This window comes from Sabethes cyaneus, chromosome 3 (genome assembly GCF_943734655.1).
Source record: "Sabethes cyaneus chromosome 3, idSabCyanKW18_F2, whole genome shotgun sequence".
In the NCBI taxonomy this organism is placed as follows: domain Eukaryota; kingdom Metazoa; phylum Arthropoda; class Insecta; order Diptera; family Culicidae; genus Sabethes; species Sabethes cyaneus.
In genome coordinates this window covers 3,581,989-3,605,784 of record NC_071355.1, presented here as the reverse complement: position 1 = coordinate 3,605,784, position 23,796 = coordinate 3,581,989, and the positions used below count along the sequence as shown (strand labels likewise).

At 38.7% G+C, this 23,796-nt stretch overlaps 1 protein-coding gene across 1 annotated transcript in view; it reads left to right on the top strand.

Annotated features, from left to right (window-relative positions):
- LOC128741837 (interference hedgehog-like) overlaps window positions 1–23,796 on the top strand; it is a 202,971-nt gene that overhangs the window by 59,684 nt on the left and 119,491 nt on the right. The window contains exon 2 of the mRNA XM_053837922.1: window positions 25–60. The gene's annotated coding sequence lies outside the window, so the exon portion shown is untranslated. The remainder of the gene's footprint in view (window positions 1–24; window positions 61–23,796) is intronic.

Sequence of the window (23,796 nt, the reverse complement as noted above, 5' to 3'; positions counted from 1 at the left end):
CTTTCTTTTTCAATTTGCTTACAGATGACGAATCACCGAGTTTCAAGCTGATATTCCAAGGTAAGAATCAAACTCTAATCGTCAATTTGATCTTCATAGTAGGCATTGTTTTAGCACTTTTTGTTCACCACGTTCCGGAGGTATTGACATCCCGGGAAAGCTACCATAGCAACATCAACAATAGTTTCTTAAGGGCCAAACAGAATGGCGCGTCAATGCATTCGGCAGTGCCAATTTGACAGTTAATCCATAGGAAAACTGTCAGAATAATGCTGACGGACGCGAAGCGATGGGAGAGCTGGCAGCTTATTGCGTTGAATAGGAGTTTTTCTGTAGTATCATTCTGAGTCACAAAATTCTCGATGATGCATAGGCGCAAAATATTGTTCGTTCGGGTTCCAAACGATGTTTGTAAACTCTAGTCTCGACCGAACAATGCTGAGCAATAGAGAGCTTTGAAGCAAAGTGGATCATTGAATTTACCCGTGATCCTAAATTTGCACCCAAGACTACGATTGGACGTGTCAATCAAGGCGGAACTGTGGAAATTCTCGTCAAATATTACTCCGTAATCCTTAACCAGTTCAGTTTTGCCTGTTGCTTGACATAATTTAAACTCAATTTTAAGTTCAAATTCAATTCTTATTCCATGCCTCTAATTTCAACTTTGATTTTAAGCCCGACTCCAAACACAATTTCAAGTGCATCTTTTTAGTACTTCAAAAGCAGAATTTTACTGATATCATCATTGAACTCCCAATCTACTAAACGAAATCGCGTTTCTAACTTGGCACCATACATCGGGGAAGACGGCCTAATACGAGTCGATGGACGATTGAAGTATTCAGCTACACCATATGAAAGTAGACACCAAGCGCTACCCCCAGTTCATCATGTGACGCAAATTTGAGTACGGAAGCTACATTAAGAAAGCCAATATGTGGGTCCTGAACGAGTCCAACAACTTATTAGGAACGTTATCTCAAAGTGCTAAGTTTGTGCCAGACAAAATCCTATCACCAGGTAGACAATTCATGGCACATTTTCATTCATGGGCAATCAACTATCGAGTGGTGCTATAAGTCACACGTAGGGGTCTTCGTGTGTTGACTACAAAGGCATTGCAGAAGTGACACTCCAAGCAATATATTTTCCGATAATGCTACCTGTTTCGTAGGGGCCAATTATGAGATGGCTGTTTTGCGAGAATCATTCAACACCCAATTGCATCAACAAAAACTTGAGGAATATTCTAGTAGTAAACGGATCCGTTAGCATTTCATAGCACCCACTTTTGTGGGTATATGGGAGCCTGCGATAAAGTCAATGAAACAGCATATGAAGCGGGTTGTCGGTGAAACGAAATTAACCTACGAGAAAATGTGTGGAACCAGGAATAGTTCAAACGGAGGCAATGCTTAACTCGCGACCATTGTGTCTACTACTACTACTACTACTACTACTACTACTACTACTACTACTACTACTACTACTACTACTACTACTACTACTACTACTACTACTACTACTACTACTACTACTACTACTACTACTACTACTACTACTACTACTACTACTACTACTACTACTACTACTACTACTACTACTACTACTACTACTACTACTACTACTACTACTACTACTACTACTACTACTACTACTACTACTACTACTACTACTACTACTACTACTACTACTACTACTACTACTACTACTACTACTACTACTACTACTACTACTACTACTACTACTACTACTACTACTACTACTACTACTACTACTACTACTACTACTACTACTACTACTACTACTACTACTAGCAGCACTGTAAAACCAAAACGACTATAAAAAATCACTACTAGCAGCACTGTAAAACCAAAACGACTATAAAAAATCGAAAATCTCATTTGAGCGAACGCAGTTTTATTCGAGTGTTACAAATTTTCATCAAAATATCCATTTTTCCTGCCGATTCGGCGCAGTTCGCTTACCGATGGATTTCAGGTAGTTCTTGTGCTGCTCTCCAGAAAAAGAAGCAAAAGAAAGGAAAAATGAGAGAAAAGTCCGAGGAAAAATGTGACAGGAACTGGATAAACGTGTGTGTGTGTGTGTGTGTGTGTGTGTGTGTGTGTGTGTGTGTGTGTGTGTGTGTGTGTGTGTGTGTGTGTGTGTGTGTGTGTGTGTGTGTGTGTGTGTGTGTGTGTGTGTGTGTGTGTGTGTGTGTGTGTGTGTGTGTGTGTGTGTGTGTGTGTGTGTGTGTGAGAGAGAGAGAGAGAGAGATTGGATAGAAAATTGGAAGAAGGGAAAAAAGAAGAAGAAAAATTAGAGAAAAGAGGGTAAAATATAAAGAAAACAAAAAATAAGACAAAATGGACAGAAAAAGCGAAAAAATTGGCTTAACAAAGGAGGAAAAGCGAAAAACAGAATAAATGGGAGCAGAAAAATTAAGAAACGAGAACAGAAAATGAGGAAAACAAGACAGAAATAGAAAAAAACGGAGAAAAAAAGAAAAAGGAAGGCAAACGGGATAAAACGGAGAAGGAAAACAGTACCTGGTAGAAATGAAAAGAAAGTGGAACATAATACTAGGAAGAACGGAACAGATGAAACCGAAATACCGGATAGGAAAGTTATAAAGAGAAAAAATATGAAAATTGGGGCAGAAAAAAGTAAAAACCAAAACGAAACGGGACAGAAAATAAAAAAAAAACAAGACAGATGAAAAGAGAAAACAAATTAATCGAAAACGAGGAAAAATGGAATAGAAAAAAAACAACAGGAAAGCAGGACTAAAAAGAGAGATGAAAGAGACAGGGAACAAAGAGAAACGGAACAGCGAAGAGCAAATAGAGGACAGAAAAAAAAGGAAGACCGCAACTTTCTAGAGAGTCAGTAGCGATACAGCCTGTCTAAGTATATCACATATACGCTAGTGCCACGTAGTGAGACAATTCCGCAATAATACTATCCAATGAAAACCCGTTGATGTACTGAACAACTTTATCGAAGACATCAACCTTCTATACGGTCAGGATCACGAGTTATTCCATGTTGAAACCAATTAAGTCAATTCCCATATGCTACGTAGACTCCAATAAGGACGTTCGACCGCGTTAATGGAATCACTCGAGACCGTCCTTATTGGAAACGTTCTTATTCGAAACCGCGTTATTGGGGGGACAGCTTTCAATTTATTGACGCGCCAAATTGAGCTTTTTTCAATATCTACAATATGCGTTACAAAGTAACGAGTATGATCTCACACATGGCGCATGATGAGACACTAGCACCAACATTTGTTCTTTATTATCTGAAACTAGATGCGGTGTCCTATTGATTCCTTACGCACCAGTCACTAAATGAATCCAGAAGCTTCTGCAATAGTTTTTGATTCGTCTGACTCAAAATAGATTTTCAACTCATCAACGAAGTAAAGCCTTCCACCTCCATTAAGTGACAAAGCTGCTTCGTTTATGTAGATACAGAACAGTGGTGGTCGCAAATTGCTACCCTGTGGTACACCAAAACTATTTGTAAACGCGACAGACCGGCAATTTCCAAGTCGTTCGAAAAGTGGCCACTCTTTAAGGTATATTCTAAACCATCTACAAAAAATTGTAGTACACCCAAGTTTCTCCAACTCGTTCAACAAAATAGTATGATTAACGGTATCAAAAGCGGCCTTAAAATCAGTATTTACTCTATCAACTTAAGCTTTGGCACTTATATTTTTTACGCAGAACAATGCACAGTTTACCAAATTTATTTTTACGGATCGCTTCGTGAAGAATTTATGTTATAGTTTGTGATCAGTGGAGACGCTGGCCTACCCAGGCTGGGGCACACTACGGCACGTGCCCTTCCTTCTCTGTAAAATTTAAGCTAAAACAAAATAATTGCTGTAAACCAAAAGTTCGCGAGTTTCCGTTTACTTTTGCTATAAGTTTAACGATTATTTGCGTAGGAATAATTGCAGTTTCAAGTTCAATTTCAGGTCCAAATTCAATTTCAATTTCATGTCTCTAATTTCAACCTCGATTGGAAGTGGAAGTGCAATTCAAATACAATTCACATCCAATTTCAATTCCCTCTTTAACTTTAATTTCATAGTCTAATTTTAACTGTGATTTGAGGTATCAAATCCGATCGGAAACATTCCGATCGACGTGTGTTATAGCAGGTACGTTGTATTTTCTGATCGAGCCGAAGTTTCCGATCGGATCCGGGTCCGATGTCCGACGTCTAGCTAACTTCGAGTCCAATTTAAAACCAATTTATCTACATTTCCAGCCAGCTTTAAGCCCAATTTTAAGTTAAGTGACGGTGTAAAACTCCAAAGAAAAGTCGGAAAATTGTGTTCTGTCACATAGAATTTTTTTGAAATACTTTTTTCTTGTTTGTAAATTTGTAATGATATAATATTCATGAAAAAACTGTTTGTTGTTCCTTACGGTTTTGAAGTTATGGCTGAAAAACTCGAGTTTCCTAGTTTCTTAGCTTTCCTTGCTAATTCAAAAATGAACCAAACCGCATAGAGCAAACAGTTTCTTATGAAAATGTAAGCTAAATTTTCTTTGCAAATTCATAGATGGATTACCGATGAACCCAAGATGAAGTCCAACTCCCGCTGGTCTCCAGAAAAAGAAGCAAAATAGACGAAAAGAGACAGAAGCACTAGGAAAAACGTAACAAAAATTGGTTAAACTTTCCGGAAAAAAACAAAAAAAAAGAGAGAGAGTGTGTGTGTGTGTGAGAGAGAGAGAGAGAGAGAGAGAGAGAAGACGAGACTGGGCAGAAAAAAAGGAGGAACGGAAAAAAAGAAGAAAAATGAAAATAAAGAAGGAAAAACGATAAAGAATACGAGGAAAAAAAGAAGATAAATTAGGACAACTTGCCAAAAAAAGACAAAAACGGTATAAAAAAGAAGGTAAAGAAAAACAGAAAATATAAGAGCAAAAAAACTGGAGAAACGAGTACAGAAAATGAGGAAACAGGACAAAAATAGAAAAAACTAGAGAGAAAAATTAAAACAGAAAAAAGGGGTTTAAACGGAAAAGAAAAACAGTATGTGATAAAAATAGAAGAAAAGTAGAACATAATACGACGAAGAACGGAACAACCGAAAACGAAAACCCGGATAGGAAAGTTAAAAAGAGAAAAATACGGCAGCCGTGAAAGAAATATCATAAAACAAGACAGACGAAAAAACAAAAAAGGGCCCGAAAACGAAAAAAAGCAGGACAGAAAAGAGACAAACAAGTGGAAATCAGGACTGAAAAGGGAGATAAATAGAACAAGGTTAAAAGAGAAACGGAACAGAGAAGAGCAAAAAGGAAAACCGAGAAAGAAAAGGAGATAAAGAGTTAGAACACTACAAAAACTGGAAACGAAAAATGAATAAAAGAAACAAACAGAACGGAAAACGGGGAAAAAAATCTTCTAGGGCTATACCGAACGGAATGCATGTGGCCAACGTTCCGATCTTCGGTGGTTCCAGCCTGTGTACTTTCTCCAGATGACTACAGAAGTCGATCCGGACGACCAAATAACTGGCGAAGCTTTTCAATGATAGCTCGGACCATCTCCAGAACTTGGCCTTGGATGTTTGAGTATCCACAGCCACAGTCGGGTAGACTTTCTTCGCCGTCGTTGTAGTCTTCGGTGTCTTCACTGAAATCGCATTTTTTTTAAACTAAACTATAGCTTACAAAGCGATTGAACGTTTGATAACTGACACATACAATCGAAAGTCATCACGTTTCCTCAATTTGGTATTAGCCTTACCACCGTTAACGCATGAAAATCAATATTCTGGAATGAAATACCTTTACTATATGTTCTTTGTGTTGAGTCAACAACGGAGCAGAGCTCCTGCTCGCTGACGTCACAAATGCATTTTTCTCGACAAAAACGATATTTATCTCTATATCTGAAAATGCCGTTGAGTCGTGAATTAATAGTGGAATTCTATCGTGACAAGGTTTTCTTTAATTTCAATCTTGAATGGGTTGCTCGCGTCCTTAGTTAGGTAGACAATTTTTCTGGAACTACATTTATGTCGTCGGAAGAGTACACTAAATAGAGTCTCTTGATGTTACTTAGGTCCTTTTGGAAAATAATCCAAGAAATGTGTGAAACAGGGTTTAAAGTATTGTTATAGTTCAAAACCTGGTCCAAAACTTATCCAGGATCCTTTTTTTGCCAAACACATGATCTTGTTAAAGTGTAGACGACCTGAAGAATTTGATATAATCGTTTTTGTTATTGAGATTTAATGTTATATTTTGATATATGAACGAAACCTCAGGTAGAAGAAGCAGAACGTACCCCAATCCCAGCAAGCAGTGCTTTAGTAGCCGTAAAACATTACATACATTCACGCGCGCGTCACTGCCAGCCTTAAGAGAAAGATGAATTATGGTGGCATCATCATCATCATCATCATCATCATAGGTGGGTAGGAGGCAGTGATTTAAGAAGCATCGGTACACGTGCAGTCGCAAAACATCGCAAAGATCGGAATCGGAGATAATTGGGAATAAATTACACCCAGTGCGGATCTCTCGATTCCGCAGAGTACTTGTGTCCCAGTCCCAGCATCGAGCCAGCCCAATTACGTAGGTACCTACGAATCCTCTGCTTCATCGATCGACCGGCAAGGCAAGACCCGGCTTTCGGTTCGGAACAACAACACAGTAAAGCAGCGAAATCACAGGGCGCACAGCTCAGACAGACTAAGACGAGGGCCCTTTCTTCTGGTAGCCAGCTTTCTTTGTTCCCTGCTGTGCTGTGTGGTTGGTGAGGACTTACACTGCCGGTTGCTAACCTGTAGTAAGCATCCATTAATGATCAATTATTTTCCGTTATGAGAGGGGAAGCCTTCCGAGCAGAAAAATAATTACTTTTCCGATGTCTTAGACTCTAAGCGCCATCCATGGTAGGCTACTGCCAGAGTAATTTTTTTTTTCTGTTTACTTTTGAACAAAAAAAGGGTTGACTCAGAGGAGCCTGCATTCCAGCTCCGAAGATTCTGTGAAAGCGCTGTAAAATCTACGACGGAAATGAAAAGTTGCTGAATAATGCATTCGATTCCTCAGTTTATTTATTTTTGGTTCCAAAGAGAGTGAAAGTATAGAACTTGTGCAACAGCAACAGTTCTATTTTTGCTGAATAAACAAACCATTCAACGAGCTTTGAAAATGAAAACAGTGACCATGACATCGAATCGGATGCATCTGTTTTTATAGGACTGCTCATCGAGCAGATCTTATCTATCTTCGTTCGGAATGAAAGAGAAGTATCACGTTGAGCAACGAAATAATTATAAAACCGAAAGTCCTCTGCTTCTTTCCGGGCATTCAATTCTAAAGAATTGGAGCATGTGTCAATAGCGCTTCCCGTGCATTCAAACGCCCAACCATTCAGCATCGTAATGCAAACAGATACCTACAGCAGCATTATGCAGAACACTGCAGTTCATTTTTCAGGTGAAAAACCATTCACTGGAAAGCCAGAACATAAACAAGCATGTACCTACTCTGCCTGCTTGATGCATTCACCTTGGCAGACGTACGGATCCTCATCCATCCATCCATTCATCGTCAGTCGGCTGGATTTCCCACCGAGATTTGAATGCCTAGAATCATTATTATTATTATTGCGGTCGTAAGAACTCACAGTTCCATTTTCCCGCGTTCATTTTGAATAAAATCTCCACTGAAAAGAAGAGTTTAAACAAAAGAACTCTTCCGCCCGCCTACTGCGCTCATGAAACGCTGAAAGATGATTTCCCCTCGCAACGAGGGGTACCTATTTTCCTTCGCTCTCTTTCGAAAGCGAGGATGGCAGAAAGCTGACAGATCGCGTGCGAATCGTCGACATTTTCTTTACATTATTTGCACAATTGTAATAGCAGATTGCAAGAATTGCGCCAAGCTGAAAGGTTGTACTTTCCTAAATGAAATTTTTTAACTTTTATTGTATTATAACAAAGGTTTAGAAATAGGACGAAAAACATGAAGTTGAAGTTGATTCGGGTGCAATTGGATTTAAAATCAAAGTTGAAATTGAACTAGAAATTAGAGTTGAAATTGGACTTGAAATCGAACTTAACATAGACATGAACAAAAAATTAGACGTCAAGTTTCACCTTCGTTCGTCAATTAGGATTGACATACTTCGTCTTGCTCCCTCCCGTGTTGCATGTATAATTGTTCCGTTTTCCTTCGTTTCTCTTTTCTATCATACTATCAGTCCTGTTTGTTACTAATTTTTTTGTAATTTTCATTCCCATTTTCCGTCTTTCCTCTTCCCTTTTTGATTTTCCCCTTTTTGGATGCTCAGTTTTTTTTCTTTTCTGACGCGTAATAAACGTTTTGGCCTTTTGGTCTTTCTGTTTTTCTGTTAAGCCTTTGCTCTCTCTCTCTCCAGTTTTATCTTTGATCCGTATTTGCTGTTTTTCGGTTCTTCTTTTTCAGTTCGATTTTCCCTTTTTTGAAAAATTTTCAATTTTTGTTTCGATTTTTCTCCATTTATATCCCATTTGACCTCTTTTTCTCGTTATCATCGGTTTTTCGCTAGTATTCTTTTCTTTTTTGATTTTTCTTGTTGTATGTTTTGTTTCCGCTCTCTTGTCTCGTACTCCCTCTTTGTCCTTCCCGCTTACCTTTCTATCGAGTTTTTTTCTTTTTCTGTCTCGTCGTCCTTAATTCCTCTTTCATTTATTTTTTTCTGCCCACCATTTCCTCTTTCTCTCCTTTTTCTATCCCATTTTTCGTCCTTCTCAGTCTTTCCTGTGACTTTTCTCTTTTCTGTTGCGTTAACTCCTTTTCTATTTTGTAATTTGCCTCTGTTCTGTTCTTTTTCTTATTATGTCCTGCTGTTGCTTCTTTTCTGTCTCGTTCTCTCTATTTTTTCCCGTTTTCTGTTCTCGTTTATCAATTTTCCTGCTCCCACAATTCGTATCTGTGATTACGTTATTGTCAGTTATCGTCTGTGATTAAGGGGGCATAGTACTTTTTCAATTCCCAAAAAACAAACAAAATTATCTAGTGTTTGACCCATCCTTTTTCAATATTGCAATTTTCGTATTTTTTAGAAATGTTTAAAGTCAATTTTTTTTAACTAAAAATCTGACTTTTATGTTTGAATGTCCGCCATTTTATTATGCGAGCGAATTTCAAAAAAGGATGGGTCAAACACGAGATAATTTAATATACTTTCATATCGTTTTGGTATTTTTAATTTCGGATAAGCCCCTGAGCGCCAATCCGTTGTACCGCAATTCATGTTTTTTTCAGAATGACGTTCTTCAAGGAGCCATAGGGAAGAGAGTAAGAGATTTCCATATGAAAACAAAATTCTTTCAAGCTTCCAAAACACACATGAAGGCGCTTCATACTAATTCCAATTGGCCGTGTGAGTAAATGCAATAGAAAAAGGAACGATTTCACGCTGATCGTCCAGCTTATAAATCCGAGAACTTTTACGAAGTAAATGCACGCAATTCCGAGTGTTGCAGACGTATTAAAACACCGCTGTCTAAAAGTCTACACTGAAACGGGTCGCGGGAGCTTTTTCAGAGCGTGCGGTTTATTTTATTAGGCACGGTCGCAGCGTACCAACTCCAACTCAAGTAAATTTCGTGGGTTTTTTCAAATGCGGCCCGCAGCATGGTTCAATGTTGAGACATATCTGCCCGAACTTTAAAACGCCGCCGCATTGACGGACACACTCGTTCAAGCTCCGACAAAAAACCCCTCAACTGATGCTATACTTTTCTGTTTACAGTTTAGTCATGTTTATTTAAATTAGTATTTACAGTTCTGGACTAGCTTTTAGCGAATTGTTGTCTATTAAGTTACTACAATTATTTATAAAGCAGATGTAATTTGTAACTAAACATAATATTTTGTTTATGCTTATTTTCGACATTCTATTGAGCACTGGTTGTTTGATGCCTATGTACTCCAATCTTCGTCGTCCGGGAAGGCACACTTATTTGCGGTGATTATAATCAACCATACATTGTTTGGGAATACGACATGATAAATCACATTAATATATCGCAGCTACCCACTGCAAGTGCGGTTTTAGTTGACGGAATGGATTTCCTCAACCTCCAACAAGCCAACTTGAAACGTAATCATTTCGGAAAGGTGCTTGATTTAGCTTTTTATTCTACTGACCACGCTGTATCCGTTGACGAGTACAATTGCTTCCTGTTGACTCTCATCACCCCCCATTGTTGATTTCGTTACCCGCTTCAAATGACCGCCTCGAAAATCATTCACCTCCAGAAAATGAACGACGAAAATTAAACTACCGCAAAATAGATTTTGGCCTGCTCTCTGAACATTTACTAAGCTATGACTGGGAGAATCTTCTTGAAATGAGTGAAGCGGATGACATGGTCAATTTTTTCAAGCAACGTTCCACTCCGGCCTACAGTACTAATCGTTTGCGAGCCTTAAAACGTTCAGGCAATACTTATTTACGTAAATACCGGCGCCGTAGATCCGCAGAAGAGTCATATGTTCTTCGTGTGCAAACTAACCTGCGAAGAAACCCAAAAGACTTTTGGAGTTTTGTAAACTCGAAACGCAAATGCAATTCTATTCCCGCCAACATCTATCTTGCTGGCTCAGAACCGTGCTCCACTACAGACTCCTGCGAAATGTTTGCATCCTTCTTCTCCTCGGTATTTGCAAATGAGTTTGCCTCCGAAACAGAAGCTGAATTGGCTGCAGTGAATGTTCCCGAAGGACTCGTCGACCTAGACAATTTCGAAATTACTTCAGTGATGATTGTTGAAGTAGCTCGTAGATTGAAGCGATCATTTTCTCCCGGGACTGTTCGTTGCGCATTTGAGTTATCTGTACCACTTTGTTGTATTTTCAACAAGCCTTTTGCACAAGGCAAATTTCCTAGCATTTGGAAACGATCCTTCATGTTTCCTGTTCATAAGAATGGCGATCATTGGTATGTTAGGAACTACAGAGGAATTACCAGCTTGTCTGCAGCTTCCAAGCTATTTGAAATTATTATGGGCACTGCCATGCTTAACCGTACCAAAAACTATATATCAGCCTACCAGCACGGGTTCTTGCCTGGTCGATCGGTTTCCACCAACCTACTCGATTTTACCTCCTTCTGCTTCACGCAAGTTTATAGAAAAAGCACAAGTCGACGTAGTTTACACTGACATAAAAGCTGCATTCGACCGGAACGATCATCGCATCCTTCTAAGGAAATTGCATCGTTTGGGAGCCTCAGAGCAACTATTGGCTTGGCTCGAATCATATTTACGCGATAAAGTCTTGCAAGTCAAGTTTGAATCTGCTGTTTCATCTGTGTTTACAAATAAGTCTGGTGTTCCTCAAGGGAGCAATATGGGGCTCTTGCTGTTCATATTGTTCTTCAACGATGTAGTTATGCTACTAGAAGCCGGATGCGCATTTATCTTCGCTGACGATCTTAAATTGTTTCTCACCGTGCGCTCCATCGATGATTGTCGCCGGCTCCAAAGATTGTTAGTTCCCTTTGTGAATTGGTGCAAGTTCAACTACTTGCGCTGGTAATAACTAATAACGTTCCATCGCATTCAAAACGGAAATACTCTCCGGAGGGTAGAGAAAGTTAGCGACCTCGGCATCTTACTCGACTCTAAACTTATGTTTAACGCTCACCGTTCTGTCATTATTTCCAAAGCATCGCGAGCGCTAGGATTGATCTCCAAAATTGGAATAGATTTTAAGGACCCTCGCTGCGTGAAACCTTTATACTGTGTATTAGTCAGTCCTTTGCTTGAAAACAACTGCGGGATTGGGCAACCACACCAGCGCACCTGGATTCGGAGAATCGAACGCATCCAAAGACGATTTATCCGTTCCGTATTGCCCTCAGAGATTCGCCTTGGAGAGACCCAGAGAATCTTCCTCCTCATCGTGAACGTTGTGTTCAGCTCGGTTTGGACACACTGGAACGGCACAGAAAAGTTCAGCAGGCAACGCTGATAGCAAAAATTTTGACCCTACTAGCACAGTTGTTGTGAACGATATCTCTTTCTTGCTGAGAAATGTTAGGGTATTAGTATATGCCGATGATATGAAGCTCTTTTTAGAAATAACAAACGAGGAGGACGTCAGAGTATTCCAGCTCGAAATACAGGTTTTCTATATTTGGTGCAACAAAAGTCTTCTTCAACTTAACACTCATAAATGTAGATCAATAGCCTTCAGTAGAAAAAGAAACATGCCAAACATTACAATTTCTCTAGGAAATAATTTGGTTGAAAAGTGTGAAAAAATCAGAGATTTAGGAGTTATATTAGACTCAAAACTAACATTTATTGAACATTATAACACAATTATCAACAGAGCTAACAGTATGCTAGGATTTATAAAAAGATTTAGCTACGACTTCCGTGACCCATACACAATAAAAACACTATATCTTGCATATGTGAGGTCAATATTAGAATACTGTAGCATAGTCTGGTCACCATTCTCATTAATACACCAGGAACGAATAGAATCAGTACAAAAACAATTCGTGCTGTTTGCTTTGCGTAAACTAAATTGGACAAGCTTTCCTCTTCCCTCTTATGAAGCCCGCTGCTTGCTTATAAATATACAGACACTAAAACAGCGACGTGAGTTCGCCAAAGTGTCATTTGTAAACGATATTGTTTCACACCGTATAGATTCTATGGAAATTTTATCCAAACTCAGCTTTTATGTACCGAACCGTCAATTGCGGAACCGAAATATATTTAGCATAAGTCACTGTCGCACAAACTATGCCAAATTCGGGCCTTTAAATCAGATGATGATCGCCTATAACCAACATTGCGAAAATATTGACTTTACTATGTCTAAATTAAAATTAAAACAATACTTTAATTCTACGCGTTAGATGCAAAAAATGTAAGCAATATTATGTAATTTAAAAGTTGCACTGTTCAGTTTTCTTTGTAGACTGTGTTGTAGTAATAGAACTAATATAATGTAATAACTAATGTAAAAGGTTTACTATGATTTGACGACTAAATAAATAAATAAATAAATAAAAAGTACATCAGTTGTGGCAACCGATTTATGACTAATTTCAGTCATAAATAGGTTTTTGCAACTATAAGTGCGAAAAGTGTGCTGCTAGGGGAACAACGACTTTGATTCGCCAACGCTGCTTTCAAAAGTGAATGTCCGAGCATCGCAAACATCTCTGCGAACTACGGCTTTATTGCACACGAAATAGCTCCGAACCACGATTGGGTACCACGAACCAGTGACTGCATGCATCCGGATGTTCACTCGAGTTGAAGAACTGTACGAATTTGGAGAGCCTACTCGAATTTTTGTTCAAAAATTGTCAAGATCTGATGCTTTGTAAGAGCTTGTGTGACCTCCATTAAGATATTGTCAGATGAAATGAAATAGAAATAGAAATAAATAAATGAATTGATAAATTTCTCCTTTTCTTGTCCTTTTTTGTTCCGTTTTTTTTTACTGTCCAGTTAGTCTTCATTTCGCTTCTCCTGTTTTTGCCTCATTTTCCGTTTTTTCTCCTGTTGCCTCCTTTTCCGCTTTTTTTTCTCTTTTTACGTCTTTTCACGCTATTTTTTTTTGTTTTTTCATGTCAGTTTTTTTTGTTTTCTTTCCCGTTTGTCCAGTTTTTGTGCTGTTTTCTTATGTGCTCTTTTCCGTGAATATGCTAAGAAAATTTACTTACATTTTCACAAGAAACTGCTTGCTCGTACAGCGTAGTGATTGGTTCATGAGGTATGTATTTGTATACTTCATGCGATAGTAAAATTTCATGAACACAGAGGATAATTTTTCGATTTTTCTCTGGAGTTTTCCACCATCATCACATGGCTTGTGTTGGATTTGGACTGATTTGGATCGGATTTGCACTGACTTGCAGTTGTTTTGGGCCAGTTTCGATTCTATTTGGATACATTTGGACTGATTTGGGTGGGATTTTGATTAATTTGGTCGGTTTCGAGTTCATTTGATCGGATTGCATTAGTTTTGTTGGACTAATGTGGATTAGATTTGAACAAACTTGGATTGGATTCGGACTACTTTGGTCGGATTGGAATTGAATTAATTTAGATCGAATTTGCACTGATTTGGAGTAGCTTTGGATTAGTTTCGATTGGTTCTGGATGATTTTGGTCAGATTTGAATTAATTTGTATAAGATTTTTATTAATTTAGATTGATTTGGATTGAATTTTGGTGAGCATTGCCTAGGACATTTGCGACCAGGCAAAGGCTACAGATATGGACTAATTAAACTAATTTAGACAGGATTTGAACAAATTTGGAAAGAATTTGGACAATGTTTGAATGCATTCGGACTAATTTGGATTGAATTTAGTCCAGTCTCGATTAGGTTTAGACTAATTTGGTCGGATTTGGGCTGATTTGGGTAGTATTTGGACCGATTTATATCGGATTTCAACTGATTTCTATTCGATTTGGATGATTTTAATCGAACATGAACTAATTTTGTATTGGATTTGGTCAAATTTGCACTTATCCGGAGAAGATTGGAACCATTTCGTTTAAGATGATTTTGATTGGATTTGGACCACTTATATATTCGATTTGAATTGCACCTGAAAGTATATTCAGAATTGAAGCGGTTGACAGGGACAGGCCCATAATTTAGATGCAAAATTTTCACTCTTATGGGTAAAATATATTCCAGATTAAACTGTTTGATGCTCGGCAACAATTTGCATTTCAACCTTTCGCGCGCAAAGTGCAATTCACCTTGCTCCGGAACGGAGCAGGTCTTAACTTTACACTGGGACCGTGCAACGCAAGGTCCATTCAACTCAATCCGACAACCACCGGACCGACGAACCGAGGAGTTTACTCCTCGACTGTTAACAATGAGATCATAGATTGTAAGCTTGGTGGGACACGCTTCTTTTTATCTATTGATCGAAAGACTATACTGTACACACTGAAGGCGGCTGGCTTTCCGAAGAACCGACGGGCAACCAGGAGGACTATACATTGCCGGCGCGATCTAAATGGGTACTCAAACAACAACGCACCGCTTGGCGGCACGGCTTGACGGTGGGGAAAATGCGACGAAACCTGCGCTGCAGCTTCGTCCTCAGCACTCAGCACTTACATAGGAGGAGGGCAATGCCGCGACTATGCAAATTTTTTGCGCTCGCACGACGCACGATGGACGGGCACGGGTACTTGTTCGAATTTACTATACACACCGATATGCTAATGCGAGTAGACATGGTCGTCCCATAGTACGGGAACTCCGCGCACTTCTGCTAGGAGGACATTTTTGCGCTCAGCCGCCGAAGCGAAAGGGGTGGTGGAATAGACGATAAACCCCGCGGGACGATCGGCCAGTGACTGCGCGCGCAGCTAGCCTCGCTCGAGTGTAGGCAATAGGTTTTACGAGCTACGAGTCAATATTTGCCAGTGACAAACTGTTACTGATATCGTTTATTGAAAATTCCCGTTATTCTCGTCGGTTTATCCGCAGCAGTGTGACCGACCAGCGCGGCGGCGGCCTCTTTGGTGCGCTACAACTTTGCCGCAGCCTAATGCAAAATTCAAACAGTATGGCCGCAGGAAGCAGGTTGCAAACAGGCGGATTACGGCCTAAAGCACTTCCATTTGCTACTTTGTATGGTTGGATTACATCCAAATATGGAAAACTACTTCCAGCCACACGTCTTTGATAGTTGTTTTACATTCAACCTATTATTTATGAATTAACAATTACAGACGATCTTTAGAAGCTCGAAAATAAGTTTCCAGGAAGTGCATTGATTTCAAATCTATTTCAATTGGAACACTAACAAGAACTACTAACGAGAAAACCTGCCGATTTTTCTCCGAATCCATTTCACTTTCCTTTGAAGACGATAGACTTTCTTTTTGATCATTTCGATGAAATAGAGCTGTGACTCAACATTTTCCCCAAAAACATCGCTGCTTGAAACGTCAACGTTACGGCCGCCAACTGCGATCGCGCTTTGGGTCCCCCGTTTTTCGATCAATCAGCGTGCGGCTGCTCACCTGCATTTTCACCCATCCCCCACCCGGCCACTCCGGCCAACAACGGGAAAAACGCACAGTTTAATTTCGAGATTTTGTGTCCATTCATCGGTTGATTCGATTTCCTGGTTTGGAACCACCAGCAACTAGCACAGCACTAACGAACGGCTGTTTTCTCCACTGAAAAACGAAGTTCTATACTTATTTACTGAACGCGTTTCATGCAGCGCAACGCCGACCGGGAAAAAATGTGCCCTCTCAAACCCGCGCGCGTGCCGTTGTTGCCGCCCGCCGCACCAGTACAGTGGCTGCTTTCGGCTTGAGTGCATTCCTGACAGAGGGCAAAATTATCGTCGGGAAAATTTATTGAACCGATTAGGGCCACTAACTGTGCAGTAAAATTTAATAAGACGATCCGCGTGGGTGGGCGCGTACTCTCTTGATACGTTAATAGCGAATGCCGCGCTCCTCTTAATCGAGGTCGTTAGAGATAGAGCGGTAACAACCGGGTAATTAAATATTTGATAAGCGAAGTGATTCGAAGGTTGGTAGCAGGAAGCCACTGCACCTTGCGGTTCGGTTGGGTTTTATCTAGAATAATGGACTTTTAAGCTCGGGAGGGTCTTGCTTGAATCGCTACGTTATCTTACGAGCAAAACCTCCGAGGTAAACAGACGCCAAATGTACAGACAGATTTCCACGTGTGCATAGGATTCCGTTCTCAAAAGGGGTTCATAAATCCATCAGTCAACGAGATACGGCCACGAATGAATAAATCACAAATATGAAAGGTAAATAAACAACCAATCTAGTTTGTTTGCTTTTATTTAGCCTGTGAATAGGACAGTCTACACTTTTGATAACTTTGTTCGCTCAGTAACGAGATATCTTTCGTGTGGTTCGTGTTTACCCTAGTTAGTCGATGGAAATACCCACTGACTTGAAGTTTTTATACGAATCGCTACCACCAAACTGACAAACATATGCCCAGAGTCAATGAATTCGATGGGTTGCTTTGATGGTTTGCCAACAACCATTCACGGCTGCCAACTTTTACATCGGCAAAAGGACTAATAAAGAACTCTCCTGAACTCGTAAGGCCGAAACCCAATATAATCATTGTCTAATTACTGTTAACGGGAAATTAGCAGTCATTGACTTTTCTTCGAAAAGCCCAATTTCGGAAGTAGTTTTTGGGCCCAAAAGCGGGGACCTGTTGGTAAAAATGTAAATACTCAATTCTTCTAGCCAATCTAATACCATCGAATATATTTTCACGAACAGAATTTTTGTTTCAAACAAAAAAAACTGCTTTTGAAATTGGCAGAATCGGTGACTGCTAATTTCACCTTAAGGATTATAATTTGAATATATGGCATTCTAGTCTAGGTTAATGATACAGCAAGCTAACCTCAACGCCTTTCTCTAAAGATTTCCCGAAAGAAATCCAACAAGCTTTAAGAATTTGCATAGCTATGCGTTAATACTTGAATATCATTTCGAATGTGTCAATGTGAATACTAGGGTAGCCGACCGGGAATAGTTTTGTACAAAACGCGAAAAGTGAGATGGTGCAGTGACGACAACTAGCGCTAAGTTCCTACCACCGCCGACAATCACGGCCACACATGCCACAAGCTCAGATCAAGATCCTGTACGAGTTTTTAATTTAATCTGCCACTGCTTTTGCGAAAAGTAAATAATTTGCGTAAAAATAGTTCCAGCTTCCCAAACTTAATTCTAATTTCATGCCCAATTTCAACGCTTATTTCAAATCCAAGCTTAAGTCTAGTTTTAAGTTCTACTCTAAATACAATTTCAAGTGCAATTTAAATCGAATTTATATCCAATTTCAGTTAGTCCAAACCAATTTACTCTGACTAAATTAGTCACAATTCGACCAAAATCGTCTAAAACAAATCGAAATTGGTTCGAAGCCTCTGCGGATCTGTGCATATTCGTTCGAATTTAGTACTAATCCAATTTCAAGTTCACCCAAAATCATCTAAGTTCAATAGAAATGCAAATTCAAATCCAAATCCAATCTATATCTGTTGAAATCCCATCCAAATCAAACCAAATCTTTGCAAATTAGTCTAAACCCCACTGAAAATTGTCCAAATTCAATCGAAATTTGTTCAAATCCAAAGTCCAATGCCAATTTAATCCAACTGTATTAGTACAAACTACTCCAGTTCAGTGCAAATCCGACCCAATTTAATCCAAATCCCATCGAAATAAGTTAAAATCTGTCCAAAAGCTTTTAAATTCCATCTAAATTAGTCCAAAGCTACTGCCAATTAGCACAAACCCGACCAAATTAGTTCGAATCCAATCGAAAATTTTCCAAATCCAATATAAATCAAATAGAAAGAGTCCAAATCTAACCCAGATCGGTTCAAATCCCTTTCAGATCCGATCCGGATCAGTCCAAATCCAATCCAAATTAGTTTAAATCTAATCTAATCCGTCCACCTTGGCCCAATTCGGACCAAAATCATTTAAATTGATTCGATATAGGTCCAGAGCTACTCCAAATGAGCGCAAATCCGACCAAATTAGTTCGAATCCAAACGAAAATTTTCCAAATGCAATATAAATCATATAGAAATAGTCCAAATCCAGCCCAGATCGTTCCAAATCCCTTTCAGATCCGATCCGGATCAGTCCAAATCCAATCCATATTAGTTTAAATCTAATTTATTTGGACCAAATTGGTCCAATTCTGACTAAAATCATCCCAATTGATTCGAAATAGGTCCAGAGCTACTCCAAATGAGCGCAAATCCGACCAAATCAGTTCGAATCCAAACGAAAATTTTCCAAATCCTATATAAATCATATAGAAATAGTTCAAATCTAGCCCAGATCGGTCCAAATCCCTTTTAGATTCGATCCGGATCAGTACAAATCCAACCCAAATTAGTTTAAATCTAATCTAATCCCACCAAATTGGCCCAATTCTGACCAAAATCATCCAAATTGATTCGATATAGGTCCGAAGCTACTCCAAATGAGCGCAAATCCGACCAAATTAATTTGAATCCAAACGAAAATTGTCCAAATCCTATATAAATCATATAGAAATAGTCCAATTCTAGCCCAGAACGGTCCAAATCCCTTTCAGATCCGCTCCGGATCAGTTCAAATCTAATCCAAATTAGTTTAAATCTAATCTAATCTGACCAAATTGGCCCAATTATGACCAAAATCATCCAAATGGATTCGGTAAAGTTTCAGAGCTACTCCAAATAAGCGCAAATCCGACCAAATTAGTTCGAATCCAATCGAAAATTTTCCAAATCCAATATAAATCAAATAGAAAGAGTCTAAATCTAGCCCAGATCGGTCCAAATCCCTTTCAGCTCCGATCCGGATCAGTTCAAATCCAATCCAAATTAGTTTAAATCTAATTTATTCCGACAAAATTGGCCCAATTCTGACCAAAATCATCCAAATAGATTCGATATAGGTCCAGAGCTACTCCAAATGAGCGCAGATCCGACCAAATTAGTTCGAATTCAAACGAAAATTTTCCAAATCCAATATAAATCATATAGAAATAGTTCAAATCCTACCCAAATCCAATCCAAATCGGTTTAAATTCGATCCAAGTCAGTCGAATACCTGCTTAATCTAGTCAAAATCCCAATAAAATATTTTAAACTTGACCAAAATCATCCAAATTCATTCAAAATTGGTCCAAAGTTACTCTAAATCAGTGTAATTCCGATCCAAATTATCCTGATCTGCCCAAATCAGTCCGAATTCAATCAAAATTGGTCCAAAATTGCTCCAAATCAGTGCAATTCCGATCCAAATTATCCTGATCTGTCCAAATTAGTCCAAATTCAAGACAAAATTGGTCCAAATCAGTGCAATTCCGATCCAAATTAGTCAATATTCAATCGAAAAATGTCTAAATTCAATCCAAATTGTTCCAAATCCGATCCCAATCAGCCCAAATCCAATAAAAATTAATTCAAATCCAATCTAATCCGACCAAATGCGACCAAAATAATCCAAATTGCATCGACATAGGTCCAAAGCCACTCCAAATGAGCTCCTCCGGATTAATTGTCCAATACAACTCAAATAGAAATTAGTACAAAACTAATCCAAATCGGTCCAAATCCGATCCAAATTAGTCCAAGTCCTATCTAATTTAGTGCAAATCCTATTAAAATTAGTCTAAGCCCGTCCAAAATCTTCTAAATTCAATCGATATTAGTCTGTTAAGTTACTCTAAATCAGTGCAATTCCGAACCAAACTAGTCCAATTTCGACCAAATTAGTCAGAATCCAATCGCAAATATTCTAAATACGATCAAAATTTGTCCAAATCTGATTAAAATAATCCAAATAGAATTGACATAAGTCCAAAGCAATTCCCAATCAGTGCAATTTCGATCCAATTCAGTCGAAACCCAAATTAGATAAATCCAAATCCTATCCAAATTAGCTTAAATACGACCAAAATCATCCAAGTTCAATCTGAACCACTCCATATCTGATCCAAATTAATTCCAATTTAATCCAAATTAGTCCAAATCTGATACAAATCAGTCCGCGTGTACATTAAATTTGTCCAAATTCCGACCAAAATCATCCAAATCTAATCGAAATTAAACCAAATCTGATCCATATCAGTCAATTTCCAATCTAAATTTGTCTCGAACCCGTTGATATTATTACGATTCTAATCGAAAATGGACCAAATCTAATCCAAATTAGTTCAAATCTCAACGACTGGTTTTCTAATCCGACCAAATTAGTCTGAATATCCATTCGAAAATTGTATAAATTCAATCCAAATTATTCCAAATTCGATCCTTATCAAAGATTCTCCAAATCAGTGCAATTCCGATCCAAATTATCCTAATCTTTCCAAATTAGTCCAAATTCAAATCAAAATTGGTCTAAATCATCCTGATCTGTCCAAATTTATCCGAATTCAATCGAGAATTGTCTAAATTCAATCCAAATCGGTTCAAATCCGATCCAAATCAGTTCAAATCCTATATAATTTAGTCCAAATCCCATTAAAATTAGTCTAAACCCGACCAAAATCTTCCAAATTCAATCGATATTAGTCCGTTAAGTTACTCTAAATCAAGTGCAATTCCGAACTAAGCTAGTCCAATTTCGTGCAAATTAGTCAGAATCCAATCGAAAATGGTCTAAATTCGATCTAAATTTGTCCCAATCTAATCAAAATCATCCAAATCGAATTGACATAAATCCAAAGCAATTCCCGATCAGTGCAATTCACCCGAAACCCAAACTAAACAAACCCAAATCCTATCCAAATTAGCTTAAATCCGACCAAAATCATTCGAGTCCAATCCGAACCACTTCATATCCGATCCAAATGAGTTCTAATTTAATCCAAATTTGTCCAAGTCTGATACAAATCAGTCCGCACCTACATTAAATTTGTCCAAATCACCATTCCGACCAAAATCATCCAAATCTAAACGAAATTGAACCAAATTTGATCCATATCAGTCAATTTCTAATCTAGATTTGTCTTAAACCCGTTGAAATTATTACGATTCTAATTGAAAATTTTCCAAATTTGTTCAAATCCCATCTAAATTAGTTCAAGTCAAGTTCAAGACAAATTAGTCCAAACCAGACTAAATTCGCCCAAGTCTAATCGTAATTAATCCAGCGCTACTCCAGACCAGTGCAAATCTGATTAGCATCAGTCCGAATCCGACCAAATAAGTTCGAATCCAATCCAAGTCAGTCCGAAATTTGTTCAAAACCAATCTAATCCGATCAAATGAATTCAAACCCAACCAAATTAATCCAAATCCCAGTCCAAATCTAATGCAAATTAGTCCACATCCGAACGAAAATCAAATCGTAATTGGTCCAAAGCAACTCCAGGCCGGTATTTTCGTGATAAGTACTAAAAGATTCGCCATCCTACGATTAATCCCCATTAATTCAAATCCGACTAAAATCATTCAAATCCAATCTAAATTAAACCAAATTCGGTACACATCAGTCAATTTCCAATCTAAATTTGCCTCAAATCCGTTGAAATTAATACGATTCTGATCGAAAATTGACCAAATCCACTCCAAATTAGTTAAAATCTCGACCAAATTAGCCTGAATATGCAATCGAAAAGTGTATAAATTCAATCCAAATTGTTCCAAATTCGATCCCAATCAATCCCAATTATTTCCAATCCAATCTAAGCCGTCCACATTGGTTCAAATCCGACCAAAATCATCCGAATTGAATCGACAAAGGTCTAAAACTACTCCAAATAAGTGCAAATCCGACCAAATTAGTTCGAACCCAATCGAAAATTGTCCAAATTCAAATACAACTCAAATAGAAATCAGCCAAAAACTAATCCAAATCGGAACAAATCCAATACAAATCGGTCCAATCCGATCCAAATCAGTCCAAATCCTATCTAATCTACCCCAAATTCCATTAAAATTTGGACCAAAACCGACCAAAATCGTCCAAATTCAATCGAAATTGGTCCAAAGTTTCTCCAAATTAGTGCAACTCCGTTCCAAATTAGTCGTAATCCGTCCGAATTGGTCCGATTAGAAACGATAATTGTATAAATTCAATCCAAATTTGTTCAAATCGGACCAAAATCACTCAAATCGAATCGACATAAGTCCAAATCAACTCCAGATCAGTGCAACTGAGATCGATTAATTCAAATCCCAACCAAATTAATTTAAATCCGGCCAAAAACATCCAAATCCAATCCGAAATAATGCATCGAAATCCGATCCAAATCAGTCCAATCCCGTCCAATTTAGTTCTGATGCAAATTCAATCCAAAATGGTCCAAAGTTCCGACCCAAATTAGTCCTAATCTGACCAAATTGGTCTGAATCCAATCCTCGTCAGTCCAAATCCAATCCAGCTTTGCTGAAATCCACCCCAAATTTGTCCAAAACCAATCTAATCCGATCAAATGAATTCAACACAAGCCAGAGTTACAAGATCGTATAAATGAGCAGATTATGGACTACAATGGCCGAATGGACCTCTGTCGAAACCAGCCGCGCGTGGTACGATACCCTTGGTGTGGTCACTAGCCCAAAATACTCGAAAAAGTTCAGTTGTTCTGGGATGCGGTGGTCAAGGTGGGTGACGTGTTCAACTCTAAAATTCTAAAGGAACCAGATCTTCATGTTTTGTGACTGACCAGCAGACCTGTCCCGATTTTAGGTCATGAACGTCGCTGCCTTCGGGTAGCACATCAACAACCTCAACGTGGATGAGTTTGCCAGCGAATATCCGAGACCCGCAGCAGCCATCAAGAACAAGCATTAAGTCAGCGACTACTTGGACAACTTTCAGACGATTGAGGTGAATACTCCAAAGGGGACTTCAATCTCCCGTGTTTCCTGTCAAATGAGCCTGAAGTACGGCGTGGAATTGACGAGCTAGCAGAGGGAGAATCAAAAAATCTACAATCTAAACGTGTCGGTAAACTCACGTAATAGGGAATGTAATGGACTCCGGACGAGGACGTAAACGCCTATGCCTTCGACATGCGGACATTAGTAGATAAGTATTCTGAAGAACGATCACGTTCTTATCGTTTTCCTTCTAGTACACGGTAAAGTGTTAATGCAACAGCTCAGGGCCCGACATCAACGAACGCTGGTGACTTTGGACGGGTTCTATACAGTAACTGGTCCAACTCCGCATTCCCGAATGACTTCGCTTGGCTATAAATTCAGCTGTTAGTGGATATTTTC